This window comes from Muntiacus reevesi, chromosome 4 (genome assembly GCF_963930625.1).
Source record: "Muntiacus reevesi chromosome 4, mMunRee1.1, whole genome shotgun sequence".
NCBI lineage: Eukaryota > Metazoa > Chordata > Mammalia > Artiodactyla > Cervidae > Muntiacus > Muntiacus reevesi.
This window is the reverse complement of record NC_089252.1, coordinates 90,679,387-90,698,287: the sequence shown is the minus strand read 5'-3', so window position 1 is coordinate 90,698,287 and position 18,901 is coordinate 90,679,387.

Below are 18,901 nucleotides of genomic sequence, written 5' to 3'. Positions count from 1 at the left end.
AGAAGTTGCTCGGTGCATATTTGGGGGAAAAAATTGGATACTGACTTGAATGTGAAAAATGCAACATCAAATATGTCAGTAAGGTTGGTCTGGGTCAGAGCAGTCCGGGAGAATTTTCTGGAAGATGTGGGATGTTTTCTGGGTTTTCTTGGTGCAAAGAGGCTCTGGGCTTGGCAGTGGGAGCTCCAGGGCTCTTCTTTCTGGGTTGAAAGTCCAGCTTTTCTAAATATTCAACCTAAAATAGGGATAATCATAATGCTGACTTTGTAAGTTGTTGTCAGGACTGAATTAGTCAATATACAGAAAGCACTTTAAAATGTTAATTTATTTATTTTTTGACTGCACTGGGCCTTAGCTGTTGCATAGGGACACTTTTTGTAGTTGTGGCAGGCGGGAGCTGCTCTTCACTGTGGTTCACGGGCTTCTCACTGTGGCGGCTCCTCCTATTGTGAAGCGCGGGCTCTAGGCTTGCAGGCTTCAGCAGTTGCGGCACATAGGCCTCGTTACTCTGCGGCACATAGAATCCTCCTGGACCAGGAATCAAACCAGTGTCACCTGCATTTACAGGCAGATTCTTAACCACTGGACCAAGGAAGTCCTAAAAAGCAGTTTTAGTAGTGCCAAATTATGATAAGGGCTTCCCTGCTGGTTCAATAGTAAAGAATCGCTGGCAGTGCAGGAGACTCAGGAGAAGCAGGTTCAGTCCCTGAGTCAGGAAGATCCTCTGAAGAAGGAAATCACAGTTCACTCCAGTATTCTTGCCTCAGGACTATCCTGGTGGCTCAGAAGGTAAAGAATCCTTCTGCAATGCGGGAGACCTGGTTTCGATCCCTGGGTTGGGAGGATCCCCTGGAGGAGGGCATGGCAACCTACTCTACTATTCTTGCCTGGAGAATCCCCATTGGTAGAGGAGCCTGGAGGGCTATAGTCCATGGGGTTGCAAGAATTGGACATGATTTAGCAACTAAACTACCATCACCACCCCACGGTAAATGCTTAATAAATATTAGCTCATATTATTAAAGTGGATATTATTATAATAAAGTAGAGCCAAAAATAAAATTTTAAAGTGCTTTCTGTATATTAACTAATTCAGTCCTGACAACAACTTACATATTATTAAAGAAAGTATTAAAGTGACTTTCTTTCCAACTTAGTCTTCTGATAAACCAATATTTATAAAATACCAGGAGCCTGGTGGGCTACAGTTGATGGGATGGCAAAGAGCTGGACACTACTGAGTGACTAACACTTTCATTTTCACTTTCAAAAACAGCTCAATAAAAGACACAATACAATAGAACAAAGAAATCATTTTAAATTTATTCTTACCCAAGTACAGAATTATCAACTTGGGCTGCAAATTAGAGGGGATGGTTTTGTTTTTGTTTTTAATACTCAATCACAGTAGAATATCTGAAAGTGGAGTTAGGCTCCATAGGTGCAATTAGTTACAGTCACAGTTGAGAACTACTGTGAAGTTGGTATGCCTAGGAACTCCCTATAGAACTTGATCAAACCTAGACTCCTGGACCTCAGCTCCAAAAGGCTCACGGAGGGACTTACCTGGTAGTCTAGTGCTTAAGAATCTGCCTAGTAATGCAAGGGCACAGGTTAAATCCCTGGTTGGGGAACTTGTGAGGCGAGCAGAAGTAACGCAGCTTAGATTAGGAGTAGGCCTTCCTACTTGGTAAGATTATCAGGCCACCTGGATACAACCAATTAGCCAATTAGGACCAATTAGCTTTCACTTAATACTGACTGATGTTTGCCAATTAGGAAATTAGGAACGGGCGGAAACCCCCAGGAAAGTCCTGCGCGCGCGAAAGTATTAACCAATGAAATTGCTTTGCAAATGTGTAACCAATCCGCTTCTCACCCTATAAATTTGTGTAACAGCTTGGGCTCGGGACTCTCTGACCCGCACCACTGCGTTGGTTGTGGCAGGGAGTCCTGACTCGAGTCAGTAATAAACTTCCCCTTTTTGCCAGTTGCATTGTCTTGGAAGCCTTCTCTCTTCCCTCTCGGGGATTCGGACATCGTGCATAACAGAACTAATATCCCACATGCCAAGGGGCAACTAAGCCCGTGTACCACACTACTGAGCTTGTTCTACAGAGTCTGTGAGCCGCAGCGACTGAAGTCCTTATGCTTAAGCCCACACTCTGCCACAGTGAGAAGCCCATACATCCCAACAATAAGTAGCCTCCACTTGCTGCAACTACAGAAAGCATTTGCACCAGTGAAGACCCATCGCAGTCAAAAATAAATAAGTATATCTTTTTTTTAAAGAAGACTCGTGGACCAGAAATTTGTATTTTTAACAAGGTTTTTTGTTATTCTCATTGAATGAGAAATACTGCTTTGCCCTTCCCCTACACCATTTGTCCCCCACTCAGCATCACAGGTTCACAGATGTTTTTCCACCGTAATTTAACAAATTTTTGTTATGAATCCAGCTCTCTATTTGAATTTATATTTAATTAAATGAACATTTATACTAATTTCACATAAATCACTGGAACTGGGGTATAAAGATGAGTAGAACCCTTTTCCCTAGCAAGGAATTTAACAATTTGGAAGAAAAGGTGCAAACGTGAATAGCTGTACTTCGGTGTTTTGAGTGCTTACCATGAGCAAGGCCTTGTAACAAGTGCTTTTTTTCTAGGCAAGGTGAAAAGTGATATACATAAAAGAGAAATTGAAAGGATGCATTTGAGTGAGAAAAACCAGAAATGGGTTCCTGAAGAAGGGAGCACTTCCAAGCTGCTTTCCTGAGAGAAACTGTTCCAGTTATGCGAGAGCATGTTCGGTGACTGAACAGAAAAGCAGAGAAGCCCCAGAGACTGTAAGTGTGAAGAATCAACCCGAGAACTTCTCAAAAGTGACAAACTCAAGGTCCCAATAAGTAACAAAGCAGTGAACTAGACAGGTGTGAAGCGCTGGGGAATGGTGAGACTGTGGCAAACTAGAGAACGCATTCTCCTCTTCTAAAGGACGCAGCCACTGTCGTTCCTAGCACACTGCTGCCATGTGGGAATGTTGGTCTCACTGATCAGATGTTTTGATTTTTCAACCAAAGCTGGAAATTTGGATTTTGACATGAAATCTCCCAGTGTTTAAAAATTCTTGACACCAGCCAAAAATTTCAAAACATTCTGTACATAAAATGAAAGATGTCTTCAGGCTAAATCCATTTATGGACCACCCACTTATGATCTATATTGTGGGTTTGGCTGGAAGAAACACACCCAGAGAAAAAACAAATAACAACTCCTATACTTTTGGGATGACTCAGTTCAGTTCAGTCGCTCAGTCATGTCTGACTCTCTGCGACCCCATGAACTGCAGCACGCCAGGCCTCCCTGCCCATCACCAACTCCTAGAGTTTACCCAAACTCATGTCCATTGAGTCGGTGATGCCACCCATCTCATCCTCTGTCGTCCCCTTCTCCTGACTAGTGAATATTTAATACTGGTTTGGGCACTAGAAACGCGGCAACAATCAAGTTAAAACAAATGGGTCTTGACTTTCAGAATCTCAAAATTTAGTTGATGAGACAAGACAAATGCACATGAACAAAATGACAGCAATAAGCAACAAGAGCAAGCAATTCTGCCCTGGTAGCTTTTCCAGTGAAAATGAGGGCCTCACCTATTGCTCTGTGCATAACAGAATGTTGAAGGTTGAGCTTTTTGGAGCAAGACTGTGCTAGAAATTCCCTGGACTCCCACTTTCAAGCCCTTTATCTCTGTTCTGTGCAGTATAAAGGGATGTGTTTTGGTATGTGTATCATGAGGTTCCGCCTCTGAATTAATGAGAGCGTGCTTCATAAATATTTTATTTCCAAAATAAATAGGTTTATGTATGCATGTATTTGTTTGTGCTAGAGGTAGATATACACTTACTGGATGAGTTTTTGACAATGAAAAAAAATACACTCTCCCTGTAGTATTCAATCCTCTTAGCTTCAGCAACACTGTGCTTTCCAAAGATCTCCTGCTGAAAACCCAGATGTGGGAAAAGAACATATATACTGCTTGCATATTTTGTGGCTAAAAGCGGGTGAATGGGCAAATGTTTCTTAATTTATAATAAGAAAAACACATGCTCATGTGTGTTAAGCACATTATGGATGTGGTCCCTCTTAGTTATTAATAGTAACCCTACGTAAGTCAGCATCTTGTTCTCTCCTTACTACACACAGGGAAACGGAGGCCCAGAGAGGTGAAAGAATTTGCTAAAGATTACACAGCCAGTAATGTGTATGTGCTAAGTTGCTTCACTCGTGTCCAGTTCTCTGCGACCCCATGGACTGTGTCCACCAGGCTCCTCTATCCATTGGGTTCTCCAGTCAAGCATACTGGTGTGGGTTGCCATGCCCTCCTCCAGGAGATCTTCCTGACCCAGGGATTGAACTCATGTCTCTTATGTCTCCTGCATTGGCAGATGGGTTCTTTACCACTAACACCACCTAGGAAGCCCACACAGCTGGTAAGTCAGGTGTTAAGGTCTGATCCCAAGTCTTTCTGACAGTGGGAATGGAGGTCTTCCCCACCACGACGTGAGATCTAAACTTTTTTTGATGATTTTGTTATTAATGTAATGACTTGGATAGACAGGACTACTTTCTAGATTCACCATAGAGATTTTTAAAAATTACATCTCGGAAATATTATCCATATAAAAAACCACACTTATATAGCTAGTCTGTTGTTCAATTACCAAGAATCCCATTAATGAGAAGAACAGCCATCTCTTGATTCACTCTAAGTTACTTCGCCCCTTCTGAAAAGGTACCATGTATCATGCATTTTTGTTTAAGCCTGAACACACTCTGTCCCTGAAGGTACTTAACACACACATAAATAACAAAAGGATGACCTGTTACTTCATGCCTCTGTGGGGAGAGTTTATTGTAACTGATGCCTCATCTTTCCATTTAACCTCAGAGTCTTTGCACATGCACTGAGATGAAATGAAAGCCTCTCCTTTCACTAACCTAAGGCTGTGTTTTTATAGTCAAATGGGGCACAAACATATGAAGTTATTATGTACAATCTTTGCATATATCACAATGTAAATCAACATAAATAAGTACTTTGTTTTAAGTGTGCTAATGATGATGTCCTGAAACTAAAAAATTAGAAAACTTAAATGGTTATATCTAAACACAAGCTAGTATTAGGGTAAATCATAGGAAATTGCCTTGTTGTGGTTAAAGGTCAAGTATCAGCAAATTCATAGAGTTCAACCTAGTAGGAAGATGTTGCTGATAATTAGTTTTGAATGTGAACTTGTGTTAGGCTATCTGCCCTCGCTTCCAGATTATAGAAGTGATATGCTTGAATAGGAACCTCATAATGATGCACACATAATTATCTTTTTCTAAAAAGATTTTTTGATGTGAACCATTTTTACAGTTTTTATTGAATTCATTACAGTATTACTTCTGTTTTGTTTTTTGTTCTTTAGCTGCAAAACATGTGGGATGTCAGCTCTCAGGCCAGGGATCAACCCCATACCTCCTGTACTGGAAGGCGAAGTCTTAACTACTGGACCACCAGTTAAGTCCTCATAACTATAATCTCCTTTGAGGGTACATCACTAAGCCCTTTTTATATGTGAAAATGCTTTTTAATCATTTTATTTTGTCATTTCACTGGCTGAGACACTGTGGAGAAAGGCCAGCCCTGCAGTCCAGCTCTTTAGTGAATAGCGTGAGCACTGGGGGCCAGGGAAATCTTAAATCACATTGTTCAGAGACTATCATCTTTCCTGCCAAAGGCCAAGGACAGTCCTTGGGAAATAAAAACAAATGTCCTTTAGCAATTCTGTGACAATGTTACTTAATCACAAAGATCCCAATCTTGTTGAAGTAGATCATTTAGTAATGACTTTGGAAATAATTCACTTTCACCGAAGAGGTTGCAAACTGGCATGTATTTTGGCCTTTTTGGTGTTTTCTGAGTTGCTCATGGTTGAAACTTGAATATGTTAACAGAAACCTCTGGACGCATATGTGTGGATATACTTGAGTGTCTTTGGTGGAAAGATTTAAAGTCCAAGCTATACAACTTGATGTTGTTCTGTTATATCTGAAAGGAGATTTAAAAAATGTTAATCTAGATATGCTAATTTTCTATAAACAGGCCACTCTTTAATCATTAGACTTGCTTTTCATGCTTCTAGGATTATTTCATCAAAAATTCATGATTTCCTTTAAAAATAAATAGAACAGGGAAACAAAATTTCCATTAGCTCAACATGTTTTTCCTCCACACTCCAGAAATGACTGTGCTGGGCTATGCTTTGCTTAGTCGCCCAAACGTGTCGGACTCTTTGTGACCCTAAGGGCTGTAGCCCACCAGGCTCCTCTGTCCATGGGGATTCTCCAAGCAAGCATACTGGAGTGGCTTGCCATGCCCTCCTCCAGGGGATTGTCCCAACCCAAGGAATGAACCCAGGTCTCCCGCATAGCAGGTAGATTCTTTACATTCTGAGCCACGAGGGAAGCCAAAAATGACTAGAAGGGCTCTTTCGATTTGGTGGTGATATTGTTTCAGCTTTCCATATGTCTGGTTTAGTTGGAGGATCCTGTTGTCATGCTGCAATCCCTTTTTAGGGTCAAGAAATGATTAGATTCGGAAGAATTTAGAGAACTTTTGGTCCATAGGTTACAAATTCAAAGCTTTGAAGGACCAGGCAAGAACACAAATAAGTACATTGGGTCAAGTGTGTGACAATAGGGAAGAGTGGAGACTGTGGCAAATTGGAAAGCACATACCCTGTCTACAAAGATCTCCACTACTCAGTAACCATCCATGGTTGAGAAACAGTGTTGCCCAATTTGCTTTTTGAGAGAACCCAGAATTCTGGATGCTTATTACCAAATGTTGACAACTGGTTTGAAACCATTTTAAGCACTTGGCCAAACAAAAACATATTTGCAGGCTTGAAATAACTCAAGGGCCTCCAGTTTGTGACTATTGATCCATTCCAACCCCCTCATTTTGCGGATCAGGAAACTGAGGCTCAGAGAGTGAGGGTGACTTGCCCAGGGGCATGTGGCTATTTACTGTGGAACAGGAAGAGAAATCTTGGCCGCTTGGCTTCTAACCTGGGGCTGTTCCGTTACAAACATCCGCTTCTATTTTCTTGCTAAGATTTAAATGATGTTCCTAATTATGTGATTTCAAATGTTGTACACTGTTTAAAAAAAACATGATGATGATGGTATTCACTGGCTTTGGAGCATATAATTTGCAATAAATGGCTTTTATTCACATGGTCACATAGCCTAAATTGGTTCTAACATTTATAAGACCAGTATGAATCTACTTCCATTCATGTATCCAGAAAACTTTCTGCCTCTCTCCTCCCCTACATGCTTCCTACCTTCATTTCTTTACTGAATCTGCCCAAATATAGAGAAAAACTATAATAGTTTAGAGGATCCACGTTGACTTCTCTACCATGAATAAGAACTAGGTGGGCAGAAAAAGAAAAATACACTTGTGAATCAATGACTGTAAAAATGAAGCCATGCATGCAAGGCATTTCAGGGCAGTTTGCTTGTTCTGCCAAAGCAAACACAATACAAAGTAAACTTGTAAGGAACCCAGTATACTTTGAAGGAGTGGGATAATGTCTTTTAGAGTTTCAGTAACTGAAAATCTCCATTATATATCTGAGATTTTTTTTCCACTTTCAGAAAAAAAATTTAAAATACTGAATAATTCAGTTTAAAATACAGAATATAACATACATCATTGCAGCTACCCATCAGGATTGGACGCTTTAGCATTTTTTTTTTTGTCCATTGTCCTTTGTTTTCAATTAGAAGAAATGAATTTCCAGAAAACTTGACATTCCCCTTGCCTTCTCTTCCCAGTCTTATTCTTATCTCTAATTCCCAAGAAGCAATTACCATCCTGAATTTTGTTATGAATCCTTCCAAATTTCAGTATAGATATGTTTCTATTTATATTATGTAGTAATATTTTATCTGTGTTATTTGTGTTTTGGAATATACATGATATCACAGCATGTGAAAGGTACCATAGCCTGTGTGCTTCACTTAATAACAAGTTTTTTTTTTTTAAGTGATCCAAGTTGATGGATATGGATTCAGTTCTGGTGGCTCAGATGGTAAAGAATCCATCTGCAATGCGGGATACCCAGGTTGGATCCTGGGATTGGGAAGATCCCCTGGAGAATGAAATGGCAACCCACTCCAGTATTCTTGCCTGGAGAATCCCAAGGACAGAGGAGCCTGATGGGCCACAGTCCATGGGGGTCACAAAGAGTCGGACACACCTGAGCAACTAACACTTTCAATATTTTCATTTTTTTAAAACACTGTGTGATAATCTACATTTTGCTTGTTCATTTCACTAGATGACTCTGTAGGCCATTTCCAGTATTTGAATCATTTTATTTTAAAATATTTAAAGTAGAAACCAGTTTTCTTGGGAATAAGGTCAACCACTATTGAACTGTGCACACATGTTCAGTCAGGTCCAACCCTTTACAACCAAAGACTGTAGCCCACCAGGCTCCTCTGCCCATGGAATTTTCCAGGCAAGAATACTGGAGTGAATTGCCATTTCCTACTTCAGGGGATCTTCCCAACCCAGGGATTGAACCCAAGTGTCCTGGGTCTCCTGCATTGGCAGGAAGATTCTTTACCACTGAGCCACCTAGGAAACCAGTATTGAGCGAGTAGTTTACAGTACTGTTCAAACGACAAGGAAGAGTAGAAAATATTCTAACATGTCTGTCTAGATCCAGAATCCTTGACCTCTCTAGCATATCATTAGCCCTATTGTATGGAAAAATGTGTTACGAATGGTAGTTTTAGGAAGAAAGCATCCAAAACTATTGTGAGATTCTCCAGGGTAATCTATGCTCCCAAAAGGATAAAAGACCATTACTTTTAAATGTCTCCAGCTAACCAAGGGAAGTAATCATTGGCCTTCTACAGTTTTTCTGCTTCTCATTACCACTTTTTGAAGGAATTTTCATCTCTCACTGTATAAATTAAGTGCGACTATTAAGTTTGGAGAAAGCACTGAACATCAGTAGCCGAGACAAGAATAAGTCAGGAAAACCTCAGTTATCACTGACGTGGAAGTCTAGTGAAGAAGACAGCACCAAAGCCCAGGACAGAGCTTCTCAGATGTGGCACTACTGACACTTTGGTTGAATGATTCTGTACTGTGGGAGTTTTCATGTGCATAGTAGGATGTTTAGCAGCATCCCTGGCCTTTACCTACTAGATGCCTGTAGACCCTAACACTGGTTGTGATAACCAGAATGTCTCCAGACATTGCTAAATGTCCCTTGGTCAGGCAAATAGCACTGATTTAATGTGATAAGCAGGCTTCCTCAGTGGCTCAGTGGTAAAGAATCCGCCTGCGATGCAAGAGACTTGGGTTCAATCTCTGGGTCAGGAACATCCCCTGGAGAAGGAATTGGCAACCCACTCTAGTATTCTTGCCTGGGAAATCTCGTGGACAGAGGAGCCTGGTGGGCTATAATCCATGAGGTCACAAAAGAGTCGGACACATCCTAGCAACTAAACAACGACAATGTGATGAGCCGTGCTGAAGGGGAAGTATGGATTTAATCAAGCTTGAAAGACACTTCCTTTAATGAGCAATCCGTGCAAAACGGAGGCAAGAGTTCATGAAAGGCAAGAAACATTGACAACTTCTCAGAGAAGGATGTTCTTGTCTTGGCAATGTTACAAATTATTTTATGACCCTGGGCTAGTCATTTAACTTTCCTGAGCTTTGCATCCTTTCTTTGTAAAACAGGATAGTTGGGTACCACTCAGTCTAAAATTCAACAGCATCCTTGACGTTTGCATCCTTGGGTAACTATCCAGATTGGGGTAGGGAACTTTGGAAGCTGCTGCTATTTTGGGGGAAAATAAACACAGAGAAAATACTCAGCTAAATATTACATGTTGTCAAATGCAAACTTCCTATTAGAAAACATAGCCTCTGGCTGTATTTGCCACATTATTTCTTTTTAAATGATCTTGTCAATTGCCTTCCTCATTATAAAGCCATCTTGTAGACCCTATTAACAGAAATTGCAGGCTGTTTATCTCTCTTATAAATTTCATCTTCAGGATGGGGGGACTACATTTATAGCCAATGACATTTTAAGAGCTCTTTCTCTTAGCCACAGAACAGACCACTCAAACAATGGGATCTTGGATAAACTGTCTTGAACATAGTAATATCAGTTCAATGAACAATTTATGCTTGATTTTTACTATTCCAGGGATGATGTGGGCACCAGTCTATTTGTCCCCATATGGACACCAGAAATAGGTATCATTAAAGCAACTTCTTAGCCATTAAATAGCTCTGACTTTCAGCTTCTTAACCATATGGTCAGGGATTCAAAATGGCCATAAAGGAAATTTGGTATTGAATATTCTCAAACCTTTCCCTATAGTAACTTTGTGCATGCTTCTATCCCTGCCTGGAATTTATTTCCCCCAGGGTTTTGCTTGACTGGCTCCTTCTCATTACTCAGGTATCAGTACAAAGGTCACATTTTCAGAGAGTATTTCCCTGTCCACTCTAGATAAAGTAGATTCTGCACTTTGCATCAGTTGTTCACCTGTTTATTAACTGTCTTCTCTTACTACAAGGGAAATTCTATAAGCATAGGACTTATTTTGACTTATTTGTTGCTGTATCAACAGCATCTAGAAGAGAACTGGCACATAGCAGGCAATCATTAAGTACTTCTTCCTTTTTTAAAATCATGCTTTTGGTGTAAAATTTAGAATCTCTTTGTCCAACGCCAGGTCATGAAGATTTGACTCCATGCTTTCTTTTAAATGTTTTATGCTTTTCCACTTAACATTGAGAGGTATGGAACATTTTCAGTTAATAATTGTATAAAGTATAAGGTTTGGGTAAGATTCTTTTCTTTTTTTTTAACATATGGATGTCTAATCGTTCCCAAGCCACTTGTTGAGAAAGCTAACAGTTCTCAGTTGAATCACCTAAGTCCTTTGTAAAAACTCCATGGGTCATTTTTGAATATTTTTGGACTCTCCATTTGGTCCTATCGCTCTATGTATATATCACTTAGTCAATACCACATTCTCTTGATTACTACGTGCAGGCATGCTAAGTCACTTCAGTTGTGTCCAGACTCTGAGCGACTCTATGGACTGTAGCCTGCCAGGCTTCTCTGTCCATGGGATTCTCTAGGCAAGGATACTGGAGTGGGTTGCCATGCCTTCCTCCAGGGAGTCTTCCCAACCCAGGGATTGAACCCATGTCTCTTATGTCTCCTGCATTGGTAGATGGGTTCTTTACCACTAGTGCCACCTGGAAAACCCAGTATAGCTTGATGGTAAATCTTATTTTTAAAAATATTTATTTTTATTTTTGACTGCGCTAGGACTGAGTTGCAACATGCAGGCTCTTTATTGTGGCACTCGGGCTTCTCTCTGGTTGGAGCATGTGGGCTCCAGAGTACATGACCTTTGTCGTTGTGACCACAGGCTTGGATGCCCTGCAACATGTGGGACCTTAGTTCCCCCACCAGGGATTAAACCAGCATCCCCTGCATTGGAAGGTGTTTTCTCAACTATTGGACCACCAAGGAAGTCCTCCACATAGTAAATCTTAATATCAGGTAGTTCCTCCAACTTTGTCTTACTTTTCAAAGCCTGAATACTTCTTGAATGAATGAATAAGTGAATGATGAGTGAATTAAATGCTTTTCCCTCTTTCTTTGCATTGTTAAATTCTATTAATCATTGGGGTCTTAGCTTAGATACCATAGCCTTGGGAAAATCTCTCTAGGTGATCCAGGCTGTATCATGTTCCCATCATCGATTACATGCTGTGGATAATACCATGAATCTCTCTCCTCTTGGTTCTTATTCAGAGGTGACTGTGTTCCATAGGGGCAATTTGGCAACGTCTAGAGACATCTATGGTGGTCACAGATGAAGAGGAGGGACATGAAGCTCCCTTAGCATGTGGAAGCCACAGATGCTAGTATTCACCCTGCAGTACACAGGTCAGCCCCCCAACAAGGAATTATTCAGCCCCAAATGCCAACAGTACTGAGACTGAAAACCCGTGCGCTAAGCAGATTGGTGGTTTTACATTTATTTGTGTAATTGTTTGCTTAATGTCTGTCTCCCCAACTAGGCTATAAAACAATGACTAGAACTTGAGATTTAAAACCAATGAAACCTTATCTGTCCATTTTACAATTAGGACCACCAGGCAGCTGACTTAACTGTTGACTTTGCCAGGCTCTAGATGGAGTTGATGATGATTTGTATTTAAAACAAGCCAACCATTAGTTTGGTAGGAACAAAGCAGAGTAGATATTTAATTGTTCAACCATGCATAACAGAACCTGAGAAGCGAATCCCAAAATACAAAGTGCCAAACACTGGAGAGCATTCGAGTATTAATATGTAAAATGGTCAGCAACAGAAACACATGAAAGAATTTTGCTGTGGCCTTCTTATAAGTAAGATATCCCAGGTCTATGGTTTTGGGCATTGATGGGGGAATAAGTCACCTGATTCCAAAAGGACCTGAGGTATAATATCTATTAAAACAAAATCTTCTCCATTTGAGGGAGGGAAATCTAGGCATCACCCCCATTTGAGAAAACAATAGAGTTCAACAAAGTAGGAGAATGAGTGCTCCCATTCACTTCTGATGAAGAAAAGACAGAGAGAAAGGTTGTGTAGTTGTCAAAAGACAGACTTGCTAAAAGGTGGAGATTTTTGCTGATGATACCTCTCTAATGGCAGAAAGTGAACAGGAACTAAAGAGCCTCTTGATGAGTGTGAAAGAGAGAGTGAAAAAACTGACTTAAAATTCAACATTCAAAAAACTAAGATCATGGCATCCAATCCCATCACTTCATGGCAAATAGATGGGGAACAAGTGGAAACAGTGGCAGATTTTATTTTCTTGGGCTCCAAAATCACTGCGGACAGTGATGGCAGACACAAAATTAAAAGACACTTGCTCCTTGGAAGAAGCCATGAACCATGAAAGTGAAAATTGCTCAGTTGTGTCCGACTCTTAGTGACCCCATGGACTGTAGTCCATAGAATTCTCCAGGCCAGAATTCTGGAGTGGGTAGCCTTTCCCTTCTCCAGAGGATCTTCCCAACCCAGGGATTGAACCCAGGTCTCCCACATTGCAGGTGGATTCTTTACCAGCTGAACCCAAGCTATGACAAACCTAGATAGCATATTGAAAAGCAGAGACATCACTTTACCAAGGAAGTCCATTTAGTAAAACCTATGGTTTTTCCAGTAGTCAAGTACGGATGTGAAGGCTGAGCACCAAAGAATTGATGCTTTGAATTATGGTGATGCAGAAGACTCTTGAGTCTCTTGGACAGGAAGGAAATCAAACTAGTCCATCCTAAAGGAAATCAGTCCTGAATATTCATTGGACGGACTGATGCTGAAGCTGAAACCCCAGTACTTTGATCACCGGATGGGACATCAGCATCAGTCCTCCTACCTCCTCTTTAACTAATTTTTGATGAATGATTCCAATGATGATAAGTTATCAGGTCATTAAAGAAATCAAAATAAGGAAAGTTCATGTGTCCTCAGATTATTTTCTAAAATTTCTAATAAGAATCTGAGATATCCAAGGATTCAATGTTGAATTCTACAGTTTTCACTAAGAGATTCTATCTAAGTTGACAGAGGCCTGATATGGCACAGACTGCTTGACAGACAATGTACTTTACTCAGATATATACGTCACCAAGAGACTGGAAATGCATGCTTTGCATTGGATTTAAAACAAAAAAAGATTTTGCATAATCCTCATTGCCTTTAAAGTTACCCACAAAGCCCTCTTTACTGGCTTACTTTAAGGATTTGAAAGACTTACAATTTCTGTCCTTCTCCACAACTGCAATACTTTTAAGTGAGAGACCATTAGGAAACAGATGGTAAAACAATCTTTGTTTATTTTCTTCTTATTTTTAATTTTAATCTTTTCAAGTTTCTGAGAACTCAAAACAGATGTTTGTGACCTGCTTTCTTTTTTTAAAGGCAGTCAAGAGAAGCTGACCCAAAAGTGTTAGGAAGAAAGCTGTTTAGTCAGTTGTTAGATTTGATTCACAAAGTTCCCAGCTAATATTTTAATCATTCAGGACAAATCATGGCACACATTTTAAAACAGTCTTCTTTACTACGTGAATCTCTTTTACTAAAGAACGCTATGTAAGAGCTATCTGTGCTGGTCATGAAGTAGATCTCAACTATTCACTTTGGTGCCAGTTTATAGAGAGGCTTCTACTGATAATCTCCAGAATTCAGATGATATCTTTCATCCTTTACAGTTGCACTTAATGGACCAGAAATAATAGTTTTCTTTTCTGACACCCACTCTAAAAACCCCTAAACCTCAAATCTCTGGCTTTAATTTCCATGGAATACCTATGTATGGTAAATGATTTTCACCCAGGGACAATTTTCTCCACAGAGAACATTTGACAATGCCTAGAGATTTTTTTTTTTCTTTTTTTTTTGCCTAGAGATATTTTTGATTGTCACAACTAGCTGAGATGGTGTTGGAGGTGGAGGCCAAGGATGCTGCTAAATATCCTATAATGCACAGGACAATCCTTACAACAGATAATTATCCGACCCAAAATGCCAATACTGCCAAGGTTGAGACAGCCTGATCTATTTTAGTAGAGTATTTTTAAAAACTAAATTAGCCTTCACTTTCTTATCTTTCATGCAGGTTAAAATATTAATGGGGAAATCAATGATTTCCTCAATTAAGATCTCCTACATAAAGACTCCATTACTGACCTTTCAAAGTAACTTCTCTATTTTGGTACCTGGAGAAACCATGTCATTATAGCTAGTGAAAGTTCCACCGGAAGAGTCATCCAAGAAAATCTGGAGTTGGCACCTTATCTGGGACTTCAGAGGAAAGGTTATTGATTTTTTCAAGTCCTTTTATTTATTATTTTTAAATTTTTTATTGGGCTACACACTGTTGTGGTGAGTTTTGATTTTAAAAATGCTGAAACAAGCCCTAGCTCAAATGGCATCACTGAGAGTCTGTATTTTTAGAACTGCACTGCTGATAAAGATGTGGGTCAAAGGGAATCAAGCACAAGTCAACCTACTTTCTGGCGTTACCGAATAATAAGTTTCCGTCTATAGGAAGTGCTCAATAAATGCTCATTGGCCAATTCTTATTAGACTGGATTCTCCCAGAAGCAGACCCTGAGCCAAGAATTGGGTTCTCCAACTGATGAGGGAGTAGGGTAAGGGGGGGCAGAAAGAAAGGTAGGGCAGGTAAGGATGTGATCTCGGGTCCAGTCCCAGCTCAGTGTGACCCTGCAGGGAGCTCTAGAGCAGAAACCACCCCCTCACACCTTATCTCATCTGGAGGAAAAAGACCTGGGTTTTATATTTCAACATCAGTCAGCCCTTGGCTTCTTTGGATGCAAGGAGGAAACTCCCAGGCACTTTAGCTTTCCATCCAGGACAGGGGCTGAAGTTCTCAAAGGCAATCCTCTGAAGCTGGTCCCTTGTGGGAAGAGTTCAGAGTCAAGCAATGGAGCTGGTGATAACAGGAGTCTTTGGGGATCAGTGACTTCTGCTGCTTCATGGTCTTGATGTGTGACAGCGCATGCAGGTTGCAGAATTTGAAACCTTCTTTCATTTAATCAGACATTCATCCAATGAATATCTTTTTAAAATTTCGACTGTGTGCTACGAACTGTCCTATGAGCTGGAGATAAATATGAAGTAGGTACAGCAAATAAGCAACTATTTACATGGTGCAGAGTAGGGGCTAAAATCATCATCTTGGTAGACATGATCCTGGAGGAAGTAAGAGTGAGTTTGAAAGATATGGAGGAGTTAGCCTGATGAGAATGTCTTGAGTTTGAGATGGAGGAGCAGAGTCATGGAGATGCTTCTAGGCACACCAATTCTGATAGATGACATCCTGAATGACACTTTGAGAGCTAAAGATAGTTCCCCAAATAGAATAGGAAGAAAATAGAAACATGTTTAAACTGTGTTTAAATTGTGATTCTTTAAGCAAATACTCATAGTCTTGTTTCTTCCTGAAGCCAGAAGCATCACTGCAATATTTTCTAGGGACATCATCTTTTGAGGAAGACTTAGTACTTTTCTCAGCATGTGTACCCATGAGGACCAGGAGGCTCTGAGAATTGTTGGGTTGGAGGGCTGGAACCAACTGGGGCACCATGGGTTTTCATTATCAGTGAGGAAGAATGCCACAGATGAGAAGTCTTAGAGAGGCAGAAATAAATTTTGTTTTTTTTTTAAGATAAAGAACAATTTTTAAACTTTATTAATACTTTGGCCAGCTGATGTGAAGAGCTGACTCATTTGAAAAGACCCTGATGCTGAGAAAGATTGAAGGCAGGAGGAGAAGGGGACGACAGAGGATGAGATGGTTGGATGGCATCACTGACTCAATGGACATGAGTTTGGGTAAACTCCGGGAGTTAGTAATGGACAGGGAGGCCTGGCGTGCTGTGGGCTGTGGGGTCACAGAGTCGGACACGACTGAGCGACTGAACTGAACTGAACTGAACTGAAACTGATCTGTACAGAAGTGAGCATTCCTTGGTCAGAGACTCATGAAACATAGGAGGTAATAGATTGCACCAAAATGCCACTCTCAGCTTAGCAGATGAATGGTGCTTATGAGCATCTAGCACCTCTGCTGGGCTGGTGTCAGCCCTTAACCCCTAGGTCCCAGGGAAGGGGCTGCAGTGGTTGTGAGTAGCAGAGGACACTGAGGGGATGGAGACAATGGCTTTTTACCAACTAGTATAAAACAGAAGTCATGAAATTAAAAGATGCTTCTTGGAAGGAAAATATGATAAACCTAGACAGTGTATTTAAAAGCAGACATTACTTTGCCGACAAAGGTCCATAAGCTGTTCGCATTAGGTGGCCAAAGTGTTGGAACTTCAGCTTCAGCATCAATCCTTCAAATAAATATTCAGGGTTGATTTCCTTTAGGATTGACTGACTTGATCTCTTTGCAGTCTAAAGGACTCTCAAGAGTCTTCTCCAACACCACAATTCAAATATATCAGTTAATTCTTTGGCTCTCAGCCTTCTTTATGGTCCAACTCTCACATCCGTACATGATTACTGGAAAAACCATGAAAGTCGCTCAGCCATGTCCAACTCTTTGCAACTCCACGGACTGTATAGTCCGTGGAATTCTCCAGGCAGGAATATTGGAGTTGGTAGCCTTTCCCTTCTCCAGGGGATCTTCCCAACCCAGGGATCGAACCCAGGTCTCCCGCATTGCAGGTGGATTCTTTACCAGCTGAGCCACAAGGGAAGCCCAAGAATACTGGAGTGGGCAGCCTATCCCTTCTCCAGCAGATCTTCCCTACCCAGGAATCAAACCGGGGTCTCCTGCATTGCAGGTGGATTCTTCACCAACTGAGCTATAAGGGAAGCCCAGAAAAGACTCTTGAGAGTCCTTTAGAGTTCAAGGAGATCAAACCAGTCAATCCTAAAGGAAATAAACCCTGAATATTTACTGGAAGGATTGATGCTGAAGCTGAAGCTCCAATACTTTGGCCACCTGATGCGAAGAATTGACTCATTGAGAAAGACCCTGATCCTGAAAAAGTTGAGGGCAAAAGGAGACAGGGTGGCAGAGGATGAGATGGTTAGATAGCATCACTGACTCAATGTATGTGAATCTGAGCAAAGTATGTGAATCTGAGATAGTTAAGGACAGGGAAACCTGATGTGCTGCAGTTCATGGGGTCACAAAGAGTCAGACACAACTTAGTGACTGAACAACAACAAATAAAAACCATTTTTTTAATTTTAAAAACTAGAAGTGCCCCTTAGGTGTGTATTAGTGGGACATTATGTGAATGGAAAGAGATATACAGTATTTAAAGGCATCTTAAATCATGGCAAAAAATCTAAAAACAGTGTCTATGTGTGTAACTGAATCACTTTGCCCTACAGTGGAAACTAACACAACATTTTAAATCAACTATACTCCAATGAAATTTTTTTTAAAAAGAAAAAAAAATTTATATTTTTATCTTAATTCCCTCCAGTCATATAAAGTTCTGGCAATAGGTAGCAAGAAAAGTCAAGCATCAAATGTATTTAATGCCAAAGAAACAAAAAAGATAAAATTAATTCTTTATTCATTGTAATCAATAAAAATCTAATGGCTATAAAAAGTCTTAAATCATATGGTCATTTTTGTTTGGTCGGGCTTTTTTTTTTCTTTTTCTTAAAACTGGAGTGCAGGTGCTTTATAATGTTGTAATGGTTTCTGCTGTACAATGAAATGAATCTCTTTCCAGGGCAGGAATAGAGATGCAGATGGAAAGAATAGACATGTGGACACACGGTGGGGGAGGGGAGGGTGGGACAAACTGGGAGATTAGGATGGAGATACAAACACTACCTTGTGTAAAACAGATAACTAGTGGGAACCTGCTATATAGCACAGAGAATTTCGCTCTGTGCACACAGTCATTTCTATTCTTTGCTTTGGGTACAGGGAACATTTTACTTTTCTTTTCATCATAAGAAAATCCATAATATGGAAATGTAACAGTACACACATAATATAAATATAGCAAAGAGAACAAGGCTTTAGGCATGGAGAAAACAGAAGAAGTGTACCTGAGCCAATGAAGTCACCGCCATTCAGATGAAGTCAGCTGGGAACCATGTGAGCACACAGGCTCGGTACTGCCAACATTTCTGATTTTTCAAGGGAAGCCAGAAATTACAAAATTTAAGAGATATCTCTTGATTTTTAAAAATGTTGGCAGCCAATTAAAAAAAATTAACACTGTGTGAACCAA